We start from the raw sequence: 13,529 nt of genomic DNA, 5'->3' as shown, positions 1-13,529 counted from the left end.
TACGTCATGCATTCAGACACAGAAACTAGGGTTCAGAGATTTTAAATAATTTCCTTTAAATGACCTCATGGAAAGTGGTGGAGCTTTTGGACCTCAGCTCAAGTCTTTGGCCCCAAAGCCTTAACCACTACACATACTGCCTCCCAACTTGACACTAGGAAAAGGATAAATTATCCACATGGAAGAGGTGGGAGTCAGTACAAGATAAGCAGTAACTAAAGTGTGATACTCCATTCCTCCAAACTGAATGAGGACAACTGTAATCTTGATCTTTGCTTTGAAGCAAATTCTTTCCTGTAAACACAGTCTATATTTTTCTAGTTTTCAGCTGGGTACATTGTGTGGAGTGGGGAGAAAGATACTAAAATTTAATTGCTTTGCAGAAAACACCTCTTTTTTCATCTCTTGGGGCCATAAAAAAAAAAACACACATTAAACTAGATCACATGCAAATGTCTGAGCTAATCATGTAGAGATTATTCTTTCCTAAAAAAAAATTACGTTGAAGTTCAGATGTATCTAAAATGAAGGTATCTGCAAGATAATATAAGAAAAGGAATATGACTGGGTCACTTTGCTGGGTGAGCAGAAATCACCTATACTTTAATAAAAATAATAATATATAAATAAAAATAAGGTCATCTATAGAAACTTTGTTACCAGTGACACTGATGGCTTTAAATAACAGTAGTCTTCACAGAAAGCTCATTTGAATGTTCTTGAAATATAAAAATGGTGGCAACAAAAATTGCAAAATGTGATTCATTTGTCTACTTGGCATTGACATGGATGAAAATTGTGGACATAATGAAAAGCAAAACAGAAATTTCAGAATACTACATAAATATGAATCCATTTATATAAAATTTAAAATATGCAAAATTAAATAATCTGTTTTATAAGGATATAAATATATGTGGAAGCTACTGAGAATTTCATGGCAATGATACCCCAAATTCTGGACATTGGTCATCTCTGGGAGAGAAGGAGATGAAATCTGAGTAGGACACACACAGAGCTTTAACTGGGTTTGTCGAGTTTTGTTTCTTACTCTGGGTGATGACTGAGACATTTGATTGTTTAAAGTTCCCCTGAGATCACCATGCCCTCTCCAAATGAACAAAACAAAGGTCTGCTCATCATCTTTGAGTACATTGCCTTCTTTTGACCATCTTGTGCCTGAACTCTTGAGAACTTACATCTCAGATGAAACAATGAAGACAACTACCAAGATCCCATTTTGGAAAAATATGAAGTTGTTCCACATCTACAGCCTGGACTCTCTTCAGCAACTCTCAGAAACTCAGTAGTGTGGATTCAGTGCCTTTGCCCTCGGCCTAGGACCTCGTGGAAAAGAGGTACTGACTTTCTGAGAGACAGAGAGAGAGATTTGAGATTGCATTCTAGCCTTGCCATTTTTTACCCTTGATTTCCTCGTCTGTGAAATGGACCTAATAAGACAAACCTACTCATTGGATTTTTATAAGGATGGAATTAGTTACTACATACAAAGTGCCTGGTGTGCAAAAAGCACTCATAAATAATGTCACCATAATTTATATAAATCACCAGTCTAGGAAAGTCTGTTCTGATTCTTTTTCTTGCTCTTACTTTCTCTCAGATGTCTTTTTTCAAATTTGTCCTGTAACTAAATATTTTCATTCAGATCACTTTCTGAGGCTTATGGTAACATGCATCCTAATTCATTGTTTGGATAGTCCATTTTCCAGTTATTTCTGAACTTAAAAAAAAAAATGTTCTACTTAGTCATGTTTCTTTCTTTTTTTAAAAGTGCTAGTTGAGGTCATGAGACCATTACCTCAGAGTGCTCAGACATTAATAAAACAAATTACTCTGGGTCACTGTAAGAGGAGCCCTAACACTCATTCTGACAGAGGAGGCCTGGAGGCCCCCTGAGAAGGAGTGAAAGAATGGATCTTTTGTTGGCTCACACATGATATTATTTAGAAATAGCTTGTTTTGCTAATATGACCAGATGTCTCCCAGCCATATTTAAAAACATTCTAACCCACACTGATTTGCTTGATAAATGTCCCACAACAAACCGAAGGGCATGTGTCTTTTAGGGGTAAATCTCGTTCAAGGATTGCACCCTCTGCTGATGAGAGCTCTTCCTTGGTTATACAAAACCCTAATGTTAACGGGAAAAGCACTCACTTGAGCTAGAGATTGTAAGTTTGAAATTTTACCTCTTCATTTGTAAAGCAGGGACAATAATATGAATCCCAAGGAGTTTTGATAAGATTTAAGTGAATACAATGAAAAAATTTGAAACAGACACCGATGCATAGAAAGCATTCAGCAAATGTTGGGTAAACTATTAATTGACTCAGTAGATCAACTTGGACACATCTTCAAACTTCAGATCCTAGTTTCAAGATGGTAGAGATGATAGTGAAAGGGAAAAAAATGTTAGATTTCGAGTAAAGAAAAGTAACTAAATTGAACTTATTACTAGCTGTGTGGCTTTGCACAAATTTCTCAACTTTCCAGGATTTTGAGATAAGCAAAGTTTTTTTCCTCAACCTTCCAATTTTGTATTCCTTCTGTTTCTAAATGTAACAACTATTGTTAAGTATGTATTTTTGTTTTCTCAAATTACTCCTTCTAATGGAAAGACTAGCCTTCAAAAGAATCCAGTGGAAGAATTATAGCTAGGTTCTGAAATTCTACAGTTCTCTCTGAGGGAACACTTTATATGCAAAAGCAAACAGAACACTAGTTCCTTCACACAGAACATTAGTAACAGCAATGATTAAGATAATTATCCAGCTCTGGAGAAATGCCACCACCTTCTGTGACCTTATGTTTTCAAGTTCAATAAGATGGAATAATTCCATAGTAATTTAAATCCCAGAACTACCTTTACTAAGAGTCTGAGTAATAGTTTCTGAACACTCAACAAATCAAATTTTATAGCCAATTGGCTGCATTGTTGAGTAAATTGAAGGATAAGGCTCATGAAAGCCTGAATTCTTTAAGAGTTCAGACCTAGTGAACTGGGTGGTATTCTAGAATATGGGGTATACATTAAAGTTTACATAATATTGCCTAGAGGATAATAACTTGAGTTAGTTTTTAGTTTAATTGAATAAAAATTCTTAAGTTAATTTCACTTCTTCCTTTGGGGACAACACTCTTTAATCTCTATAAACAATACATGAATATGTTTTTACTTGAAAAAAAAAGTTAAAACCCTGTAATAGTTAAGCCTCTTTCATTAGCACTTTCTTTCTCAAAGGTGCCTATGATCAGCTCACTTTATATTCTTTGAGAAATCTTTTCTCTGCATTTTCTTCTTTCTTTCTTTTTTGCTTTTTAGGGCCACACTTGCAGCATATGGAGGTTCCCAGGCTAGGGGCTAAATCAGACTTACAACTGCCAGCCTACGCCACAGTCAGAGCAATGCCGGATCCTTAACCAACTGAGCAAGGCCAGGGATAGAACCTGCCTCCTCATAGATGTTAGTCAGATTTGTTAACTGCTGAGCCATGACAGGAACTCCTGCATTTTCTTTAATACATAATGTATATATTCAAACAAATAGTTTCATTAGTGTATATTCATACAAAAATAATATAAACTATCCTTAACTGGCTTTTTACTCCACAGCGTGTATTAGTCAGCATGCAGATAGCCACCTCATTCTTTTTAACTGTTACATAGTACCCCATGGTATGAATGGACTATCTTTGATTTAGCCATTTACCTATTGACTTACAAATGAGTTGTTTCAAATATTTTGCTCTAATAGATGCTGCTTCAATAAATATATTTTACCAAGTCTTCTTAGGCATATGAGTAAATATAAAAAAGTAATTACTGATCATAAAATATACACATTTCAAATTACAATTATAATACTGTCAAATTACTTTTCAAGATGTTTATACCAGGTAATACTCTGACCAATAGTGTATTATGATATCTACTTCTCTAAACTTTTACCAACATTTGATATATAGAATATTTTAATTTCTTGCTTAATGACAGGAAAATGGTACCTCATTGCTATTTTTAATTGTATTTCTTTGATTGGTTATACTATTGAGCATCTTTCCATGAGTGTATTGGTTATTTTCTCTTTAATAAGCTGCCTGCTAATATATTCATAAGATATTTTCATACTTTATTCTTTTTAATCTATTTGCATTTTCCTACATAGATGCTATTTTTGTTTAATCTAGCTTTTTAATGTTTTAGTATATTAGGGGAGGGGCTCATCTTCAATTTATAGAGACCTTTTTACTTATGAATTTCTTACACAAGGAAATATCTAATTGCACATCACTCCTGTGACCAAATGACAGCTACCTCTCTCCATTTCTTAGAGATGGGGACATAAAATGACAAAATGTATAGAGCCAGATCTAAAACCCAGAACTTTGGGTCCAATGCTTTTCTTTCTGAAGGTCTGTGATTATACCCAGGTGCCACAGAAGCCTAGAATATTTGTGGGGAAGTAATTTAGGTAGGAATTATCTAATTTAAACTCCTCATTTCACAGATGAGCAAGCTAAGATATGAGAAAGCAAAATACCTGTGACCTGATACTAGAACACTGGTATTCAGGTCCAATTGAAATTATTTCCACTAATCCGTGTGGGTTCCTGTAACAGCAGCACTTTATAAACAAGTTCTAGTGTTTTATCCCTATCAATCACCTGGAAGGGGAGAAGAATTCAGAACTCATTGTCGGAGCTTCAATTTTTTCCCATTCTCTTAACTTCACAAAATAAGGGGGAATGAAATTGTCAAAGTTGAGACTGGACACATAAAAATTAAAGTTCAAGAGTCTTTTACATCTTTATACTCACTCTGTGAAAAAGACAAAGGTTTAAATGATAAAAGACAAAGGTTTAAACATCCTTGGTTTAAATGATAGGAGGATTGTTTATCAACTGTCCTACAGGGTGTCTCATGTATTTCATGACTGGTGTTGCATCTATAAGTAAGGATGGACAAACATGTTTGAGATGAGCAGTCACAACTATCTTGACTTCTCTGGAACAGAAGCTCATTCAAGTTCTTTCTTTTATTAGGATCCCTCACACCCCGATATTCTGAGCTAGAAAACACATGAACACAGCATTTCAGTAGCCTTATTTTACCTGATAGTACTTTTCTTTGCTGTGGCAAAGAACAAGAACAGATTAACCTGTGTCACCAACTTCAAAATTGTTGTAACTACTCTTAGAAAAACAGATCTAGGAAGCTGCCTTTAAACAGATAGCAATACAGATCTTCTGCAGGGTAAGTTATGTAGCAGAAAGAAAAAAAGAGTCCTACAGGGTCATGAGCCACATAGCCTGAATGAATAATTCCTGGTATTCCTGGGTCCCCAAATTGGCTGTCTTACAGCCTGCATGTGTTCTATTTGCTGTCCTTAGGCAAATTCTTTAAGCTTTTTGGTTGCATTTTCCATTTCAATTTGTTCTAAATAATAGATCAGAACACATCTTGAATAGCCTGAGATCTAAAACATATGTTTGTGCAATGAGACCACAGAGGTGGAACTACAGAACCTGAAGCCAATTTTATTTTTAGCATAGACTTTAGATGTCTGTTCAGCACATTTATTTGAAAAGTAATATTTGTTCATCCAATATGTCATGCTGTCAACTGAGTTCCTATTCTCCAGGAGTATATAATCTTATTGGAGAGCAAATGGCTCAATCCAAAATGGCCCTACACCCTGCACAGAGCATACTAGTTTAAAGAATTTGAGGCTCAAAAAATGTAATGGGAGTGAAGTTGAAGGGGAGTACTCTTTCCTCCTTTAGCCACTCTCAAGCCAAAGAAAAATCCTTACCAACTACCTTTGGGCCCTTGAATAAGAGAGGAAACCTGTCAACTATATGGATGACTCAGGTCTAATTTAAAGTGTTCCTTTGTCCCCTACAAGATTGTACTTCTCCTATTCATACACATACTTTCCTGGCTCTAGATCACACACTTAGATACAAAACCCATTTCTCAGGACAGCCTCTCTTCTTTTGGTGAGGGTTCTGTCTGCTCAGATGTTCTTCCCTTGAGCTAAAATTATTTCTTTCTTAACTAGGCAGATACTTTCCTGCTTCTTCTGAAGATTTCTGGTCCTAGAACAATAATAATTCTTCTTCCTCTTCCTCTTCCCCTTCCTAATTTTCTAGAAGAATGTGGAGGAAGAAACAGTGTTATAGGAAAACCCTGAGTTAGGACTCTGGCTCTCCACTACTTAATAATTTGAGCTTCAACATTCTTAACTGTAAAATAGATAAAGCCATTAATAATCACCTGTCTTAGAAGATTGATGAAATGATTGAGTTATGTAAAAGCAAATATCTCTATAAATATTGTCTCCTGTCTCCTTAAATTCCTCCTCTAGGCTGAAGACCATCCCACCCTAGTCCACAGTCACCTTTCTTACTTTTCAAATAAGTTTCCATCACACTAGCCCCTGAATATCTTCCTGGACCAGTTCTCTCTTTCCTATGAATATTGCTTTCACTTGGTCCAATCAACTTATCTCCAGATGAAGCTCAGCTGTTTCTACCACCACCATCACTCACTGTTTGTAAACTCTAAATCATAGTACTTTCTTTTCAGGGGTCTCCATTGTGAACCTCCTACAGGTCCTGGTAAACTGATGGATTTGTTTGCTAGGGCTGCCAAAACAATAACCCACAACCTGCATGGCTTAAGCAACAGAAATTATTTTTTCACAGCTCTGGAGGCTAGAAGTCCCCGATGAAGGTGTTGGTAGATTTGGTTTCTTCCTGAGACCTCTCTCTTTGTCTTGCAAATGTCCATCTTTTCCACCATGTCCTCATATGGTCTTTCCTCTGTGCTTGCACATCTTTTCCATCTCTTTGTGAGTCCTATTGTTACTTCTTTTAAGGATGCCAGTCAGATTAAGAACCCATCATAAGGACCTCATTTAAACTTGATTGCCTTTTTAAAGGCCATATCTCCATGTAGTTACATCCTGAGTGAAATACAAGGTATTAAGGTCTTCAACTTCAAGACATGCATTTTGGGAGGGACACATTATAACCTGTGACAACTGGTCTTTGGCAAGAGGGGAGGAGAGGCAGCCCTGATTTCCAGCATGGTGCAAATATTCCTACCATGGCCCACTTCAAGCTACCAGTCATTTAATAACCAGTTCACAAATATTCTGAACATTTAATAATCAGTCTCACAAACTGGCAAGGGCTGGTTCCAGCACATAGCTGATACAAATTTCAGCTAAATGTGCCTTTCATTTGAGGTGTCCTTGTATTCTGTACCCACCATCAAACTTCATAGGTCCTTCTACTGTGTCCTCCATCCAGCTCTGGTTTGTAGCCCATTTGCACTGCAAAAATGATTGATGTACTCTTGATCCAAGTACATTCCGCAGTCCTTCCATGATTAGATTACAAATCCACTCACCTCATCAGAGAGGTAACCCATTCTTTCTACCCTTGAGAAATTGGTTATTGAGAAGTGGCTTTTTTTCCCCTTTCTTTTTTTTTTTTTTACCACACTAAATGTAGTGTTGCTTATGTAAACCCTGAAACATATATACAAATAATTTCACTTGGGGCGAAAGGAGGAAAAATTTGTCAAAATTCTCCCCTTTTCTCAAGTGATCTCATGAGAACAAAAGGGTAAAAAGAGAGTGAATCAAGTTCAGGAGAGGTCAACATGAAAAAGGCTAGGACTTCGGCTAGCATGAAAAATGATGGTCGTTATCTTTTATCATCCATGTCCAAAACTGCCTGACTGCTCATAATATTAGGTGAACATAATCTAATATTTTAAAATAATTTTAAAAGTTTCCAGTAAGATAGAATTCCAAACAAATAATGCACCAAGAAGAAAAAAATCCCATTACTTTTCTAATTTCTCATTTTATTCTGACAGCTTTGGAAGAGTAACAGGAAGTATCTTTTGATGAAGAAATTCCAAACTGGCTTCAAATGAAAAAAATTCTTGAATCTATTTTGTGAGACACTTTCAATTTCTGGGCTTTGTTTGATCATTATAACTTTGTAGATTCAGCAAAGTTTTTGGCCTTCAAATGATGTAAATATGAGAACTTCATTCCAAATTTCTGCCTACGTAGCTCAGAGTTATATGGCTAGTGAATCTATTTGACTTTCCACTTTGATTATGAAATTAACCAGATAATTCTCAAATTTCTATTTCACTTAGTGGGATTGCCAGTCACCAATGATCCCCTACTCCTGGTGTTCATGTCCCAGTGTCACCCTTTCCTATACTGAATAGAACTGACCTGTGTAGCCAGTAGAATATTGTGCAGAAATGTCATAGAAGACATTGCAGCTTCTGCTTTGCTATCTCTTAAATCAGCAATGAGGACTCTCAAATAGCCCTATAGAGAGATCTCTTTGGGGGGGGGGGGGGAACAGAGGCTTCCTATCAACCCCAGGCATCAATTTTTAGCATGTAAGGGAACCTTTTTAGAAATGGATCCTTTAGCTCCAGTCAAGCCTTCAGATAACTGTAGTCCCAGCTGACGTCTTGATTACAAGCTCATAAGAGACCCTAAGCCAAAACTAGCTAAGCTGATCCTGAATTTGACTCACAGAAACGATTTGAAATAATAAATGCCTCTTTTTGTTTTAAACTGCTAGGTTTGGGGATGCGATTTGTTACGCAGCAATTGATAACTAATACACCCAAGTAAGCATTTAAAACCCAATATTCACAGAGCCAGTGTTTATGAACCTTTCAAGGTCAATAAATGTAAAAAAGTTCCACTTTAATCCCTGTGGCAAACATTTTTTAGGTTTTTGATACTCCTTGGCCTTTGAACTTCCCTCCTATATTTACAATTCTCCACTTTCTTGATCTTGGTAAGAAGAAGAGCTTTTCCTTCTACTCTAGACTCAGAAAATGCAAGATAACTACTTCGCCACTTCTTCTGGCAGCTGTTACCAAGTGCTCCAGATATGATTTGCCAAGTGTTCTTATTTATCCAGGGTCTTGAATCAAGAGCTAGTGATGGAAACAGGAAGACAAGGACAGAGGAAGTGTCTCATACCCAGTGGCAGTAATGGTGGTATTCTAACCGACAGCATACACTATGGACCAGCAGCTGAGGTAGCAGTGGTCTTCCTCATTAGACTAGTTTCTTCCTGCCATTTCCCAATACTGGTTTTCTAGCCACAGAGATTCCATGAGCCACCCAATAGTCCTTAATAAACTTCTTTTGTGTTAAATCATCATCTGTTGTATGTACACTGTATCATTGTAAGTGCCATGGAAATCACAAGGGCATCAGATACAACAAAAGGCTACCACCAATAAAAATAGTCTGAGAAGAGTTCCATGGTGACAGCGGGTTAAGGATCTGACGTTGTCACTGTCATTTCTCAAGTCACTGCTGTGGCAAAGTTCGATGCCTGTCCTGGGAACTTCTTTATGCTGTGGGTGTAACCAAAGAAAAATTGTCTGAGAGAGAAGATAACCTCATTCTGGCCATTGAATCCATCTTTAAGGATACCTTTAATTGTCAGGGAGAAGCTGAGTCATGAAATGGAAATAAAAATGTTACAGGACATAGTCTATTTAAAATAAACCATTGTAGGTATTCATCAATGAGACAGGAGTTTGGAATCCTCAAACACTGGTGATTTATAAGTGAAACATTATTTTTGTTCAGTATCTTTATAATTACAGGCTTATTAAAATTATTTCTTTTCTTTTTTTTGGCTGGGCCCACAACACATGAAATTTCCTGGGCCACTTCAATGACAATGCCGTATTCTAAACCCACTTTGCCATAAGAGAACTCTAAGTTATTTCTAACCTTTCATGTACCTCAAAAAACAGAGGCATCAAGAAATGAAAAACAGAGTTCACTTTATGGCTGAGTGATTAACAAACCCAGTTAGGATCCGTGAAGATTCAGGTTCAATCCCTGGCCTTGCTCACTGTGTTGGGGATCTGGCGTTGCGGTGGGCTGTGGTGTAGGTCGCAGAGGTGGCTTGGATCCCAGCAGCTGTAGCTCTGATTTGACCCCTAGCCTAGGAACCTGACTATGCCATGGGTGTGGCCCTAAAATAGCCCCCCCAAAAAAATGAAAAAATTAATTAAAAAGCCATACTGGTTAAAGCAAGGATTCTTAGAAAATGAAATTTATTTACATACAACTTAAAATACATGGAACTGAAACCAGCTTTGAAAGTATGAGACAGTCATAAATATCAGATTTTCATACTGTTTCTCTAATTAAAAAGGCATATCCATGGCAGAACTTGGATTGTATGTTTCATCTCTTTCCTCATGTGCCTTTGATTAATACTTGAGTTTCAAATTCTCATAAATTCTTTAGGCTGGTAAACAGATATTCAGGGAAGCCAGAGAAATCACCTGTATGAAGAATAAATAATGCAGAGTCACAGCTGCGCCTATATGTCAAATTTCACTTGCTTCATCCCAAGCTTATTATGCTCATCCTCAGCTTCAAACTCAGCCCATTTACATGGCCTTAGTAAATCCTACAAGTCTTTCCCTACCTTTTCACAAGAAAGTACCTAGGATTGATTACTTTTTATTTTTTAAATCTTTTGGAAATTCTTATTTTTTTTAAATGCTACACTCTTTAAATCTGTATTATCTATTCATTAAATTATTTTAATGCATTCATTCAATATTTTAATTTTCACATGTGTTTTATTTTTTATTTTTGGCCATGCCAGTAGCATGTGGAAATTCCCAGGCCAGGGATCAAACCCACGTCACAGCAGCTACCTGAGCCACAGAAGTGACAATGCTAGATCCTTCACTGGCTGCACCACAAGAGACTCCAAAAGCTCTTATTTTTAATTACACAGAGTACATGGATACATTGTTGATACAAAATCCAAACATTACAGATCAAGCTAAAGCCTCCCTTCCCTTCTACCTAGTTTTCTGTGTATGCTTGTAATCTTCCAGACCTTTTCTATGTATCTGTTGGAATGTGTAGATAGAGTTTAAAAAGTTTAGCTCTACCCTGAATTACAAAGAGAAATCATTTATGTTTAGAGTGCTCATTCATACTCATTCTAATAGCATGAAAAAAATTACTCCAGTGCATCAGGCCCTTCCATCCTCTCTTCCACCATGGCTGCATTGAAATGTGATGGTAGTTAAGGAAGCATGTGGTCCTCCAGTCATTTGTCCCATAGGCATTTGTGGAGAAAAGCCTGTTCCCATCTGCCTGGCTCTTTGGAACTGAGACTGCCTTTGCCACAACAAGATTGGTACAATAAGAATCTGTCTGTAGTGCCTGTTAAAGTAGTAGCATTGGAGAGAGTGTAGCCTTTTGAAAGGCAGGGATGGGAGTAAGGAGAGACAGAACAAGCCAGGCAGAAAATGCAACCAGAAAGGGCTGGGGAGGAATTTCTGAGAAAGCTGGATAGTAGGTCTGTGCATAAGAATAAGAGAAGCAAATGTAGTAGAAAATCAGATTGCAAAGATAGGGTGGAACTACCCTAATATTTTACCCATAAACAAGAAAATATAGTGATAAATTCGACATTTCCTAGTTTCCTTGACAAGTAGCCATTAACTAAAAGAAGACTATCAACCATGAGAAACTGAGTAAAGATTTGGAGTGATTGGATGAACATAGATAGCCTCGCCCTCAGTGTTGATGACAGTCTGCTGATGGATTGCTCTGTGATCCTCCAGCCTATGTGCGTGTGCACTGCCAGTGTATCTGCTGCTTTCCGCTGGCCAGAGCTCTTGCCTGACAACAGCGGCAGTTTGAGACTCTTAAGTCTATTTTACCATCCTGTGGAGGTAAGAGTTGGATAGTTTATGCATTGACTTCACAGCCCTTTGGGGAGACTGCCAAAGAAAGCATGTTTTGGATAGAAATCTGAAAAAAAAAAAAATCAAAAGAAAAAAACAAACAAACAAAAAATTTAAATACCCAAGGGGAATTTGGCATAGGGATAAGGTTTCACATCCAGCTCCTCTCTAGGCTCTGCCATTTAATCATCCTCCAGGAGGCAGAGGCTGCCACAGGGAACCATGGATAGCGATTAGTCCTCCTTAGGCTGCATCTGAAAACAGCCTCCTTTGATAGGCAGTCAGAAAGTAATGGGATTTGGGTTTTAGTTGTAAGGGAATGGTGGAAAATGTTACAAACAGCTGACCTCTTGCGCCCCCACTGAAATGGCTGCCTTCCTCTGCATATTTTATGTTGCTTTGGGGAGAATGACAAAAGACAGATGCTTCTTGTTGGAATGCTAGTTGTTTAATCATTCTTTCTAGTCCCCAGACGTTTACTGTAGTTCCTTGGAGCTGACATCTTGGGCCGTTCCTTGGTTTTCAATATCTTGTAAATGTGTTGTGTTGTGATTTTCCATTGCACGGAATATGGGAAAATCTGTGGGAGAATTTTTTTGAAAAGGTGTTATGTAGCAGCTGGTGTCCTCAGGTCAGAAGCCTTAAACTGGAAGTGCATTAACTGTAAACAAACTGTACACTCATGTAGTCAGACACAAAATACACAACATTGTCCATCTCCTATCTCCCCCAGAGCATCATTCAGTTGTACTAAGATGCTTACCTCCATTCCAAGGGTCAGCAGCAACATACAAACTTCATCTTTCCAGTAGCACGACCTGTCCACATAGCACTCACAAAGGAGGAGACCTGCTTCCTCTCCAGGGTCTGTGACTTCCATGGAACCCCAGGAAACTGTGCAGTAGGCACAATGACTTTCAGAAACAAAGGGATACTCTTGTGTCGGCCACAAACTACCCTGCTCAATAGGTCTCTTGCTCTCCATTTTCATAAAGATAGCATAAAAGAGAATATGAAAAGATGTCCATTTCATCATGTTAAGGATCTAGATAAATGATTAATCTCATGGTCACATACAACTGTTTTCCCGGAAGGATCATATTCCTCTTAACAGGCAAGTCATAATAGCAATTTGAAACATAATTCATTTCTCCTCCCCTAAGCATCTTAACATTTGATAGAACTTCACATTTCTTCTTATTTTAGTGTATCTTGTTTAAATTTATGTATTTTTTCTGATTTTGAGCCTGTGCATTTTTTTTTCTCTCCCTCTTGGTTAAATTTAAAGTTTTTGGAGTTCCCATGGTGGCATAGTGGAATTGCATCTGACTAGTATCCGTGAGGATTCAGGTTCAATCCCTGGCCTCACTCAGTGGGTTGGGGATCCAGCATTGCCGTGAGCTGTGGTGTAAGTCACAGATGCAGCTCAAATTCCCACACTGCTGTGGCTGTGGCTGTGGCCAGCAGTTGCAGTTCTGATTCAACCCCTAGCTTAGGAACATCCATATGCCGTGGACGTGGCCCTAAAAAGCAAAAAAAAAAAAAAAAAAAAAAAAAAGCAGTTTCTCTTGATTAGTCCTGTGGTCTCCTTCTACCTGGGGTGAGATGATCATTTCTTTCCTCTCTGGTGATTTCCATACCTCTAAGGAGCTCTCTCCTCAGTGTGGGGAGGTTTAGAGAAAAATGGACATGACTAGAAATGGGAAACTATGTCT

General features: G+C 37.7%; 1 protein-coding gene across 6 annotated transcripts in view; it reads right to left on the bottom strand.

The window, feature by feature from the left end:
• Positions 1-10,135: 10,135 nt before the first annotated feature.
• The window catches only part of CD200R1L (CD200 receptor 1 like), a 45,826-nt gene continuing 42,432 nt past the window's right edge, over positions 10,136-13,529 (bottom strand). For 3 of the 6 annotated variants that reach the window (XR_014822360.1, XR_014822364.1, XR_014822366.1), the window contains 3 exons: positions 12,578-12,708; positions 12,162-12,394; positions 10,136-10,386 (listed from right to left, as the gene is read on the bottom strand). The gene's annotated coding sequence lies outside the window, so the exon portion shown is untranslated. The remainder of the gene's footprint in view (positions 10,387-12,161; positions 12,395-12,577; positions 12,709-13,529) is intronic. The other 3 variants (XR_002337484.2, XR_014822363.1, XR_014822361.1) reach the window with 1 other exon arrangement.

The sequence above is a fragment of the Sus scrofa genome, chromosome 13 (genome assembly GCF_054392235.1).
Source record: "Sus scrofa isolate SSC_HxYL_T2T_F1_AM1 chromosome 13, Sscrofa_HxYL_maternal_Yorkshire_Landrace_v2.0, whole genome shotgun sequence".
Taxonomy (NCBI): Eukaryota; Metazoa; Chordata; class Mammalia; order Artiodactyla; family Suidae; genus Sus; species Sus scrofa.
The sequence above is the reverse complement of the archived record's forward strand: the minus strand, read 5'-3'. Positions and strand labels throughout refer to the sequence as shown.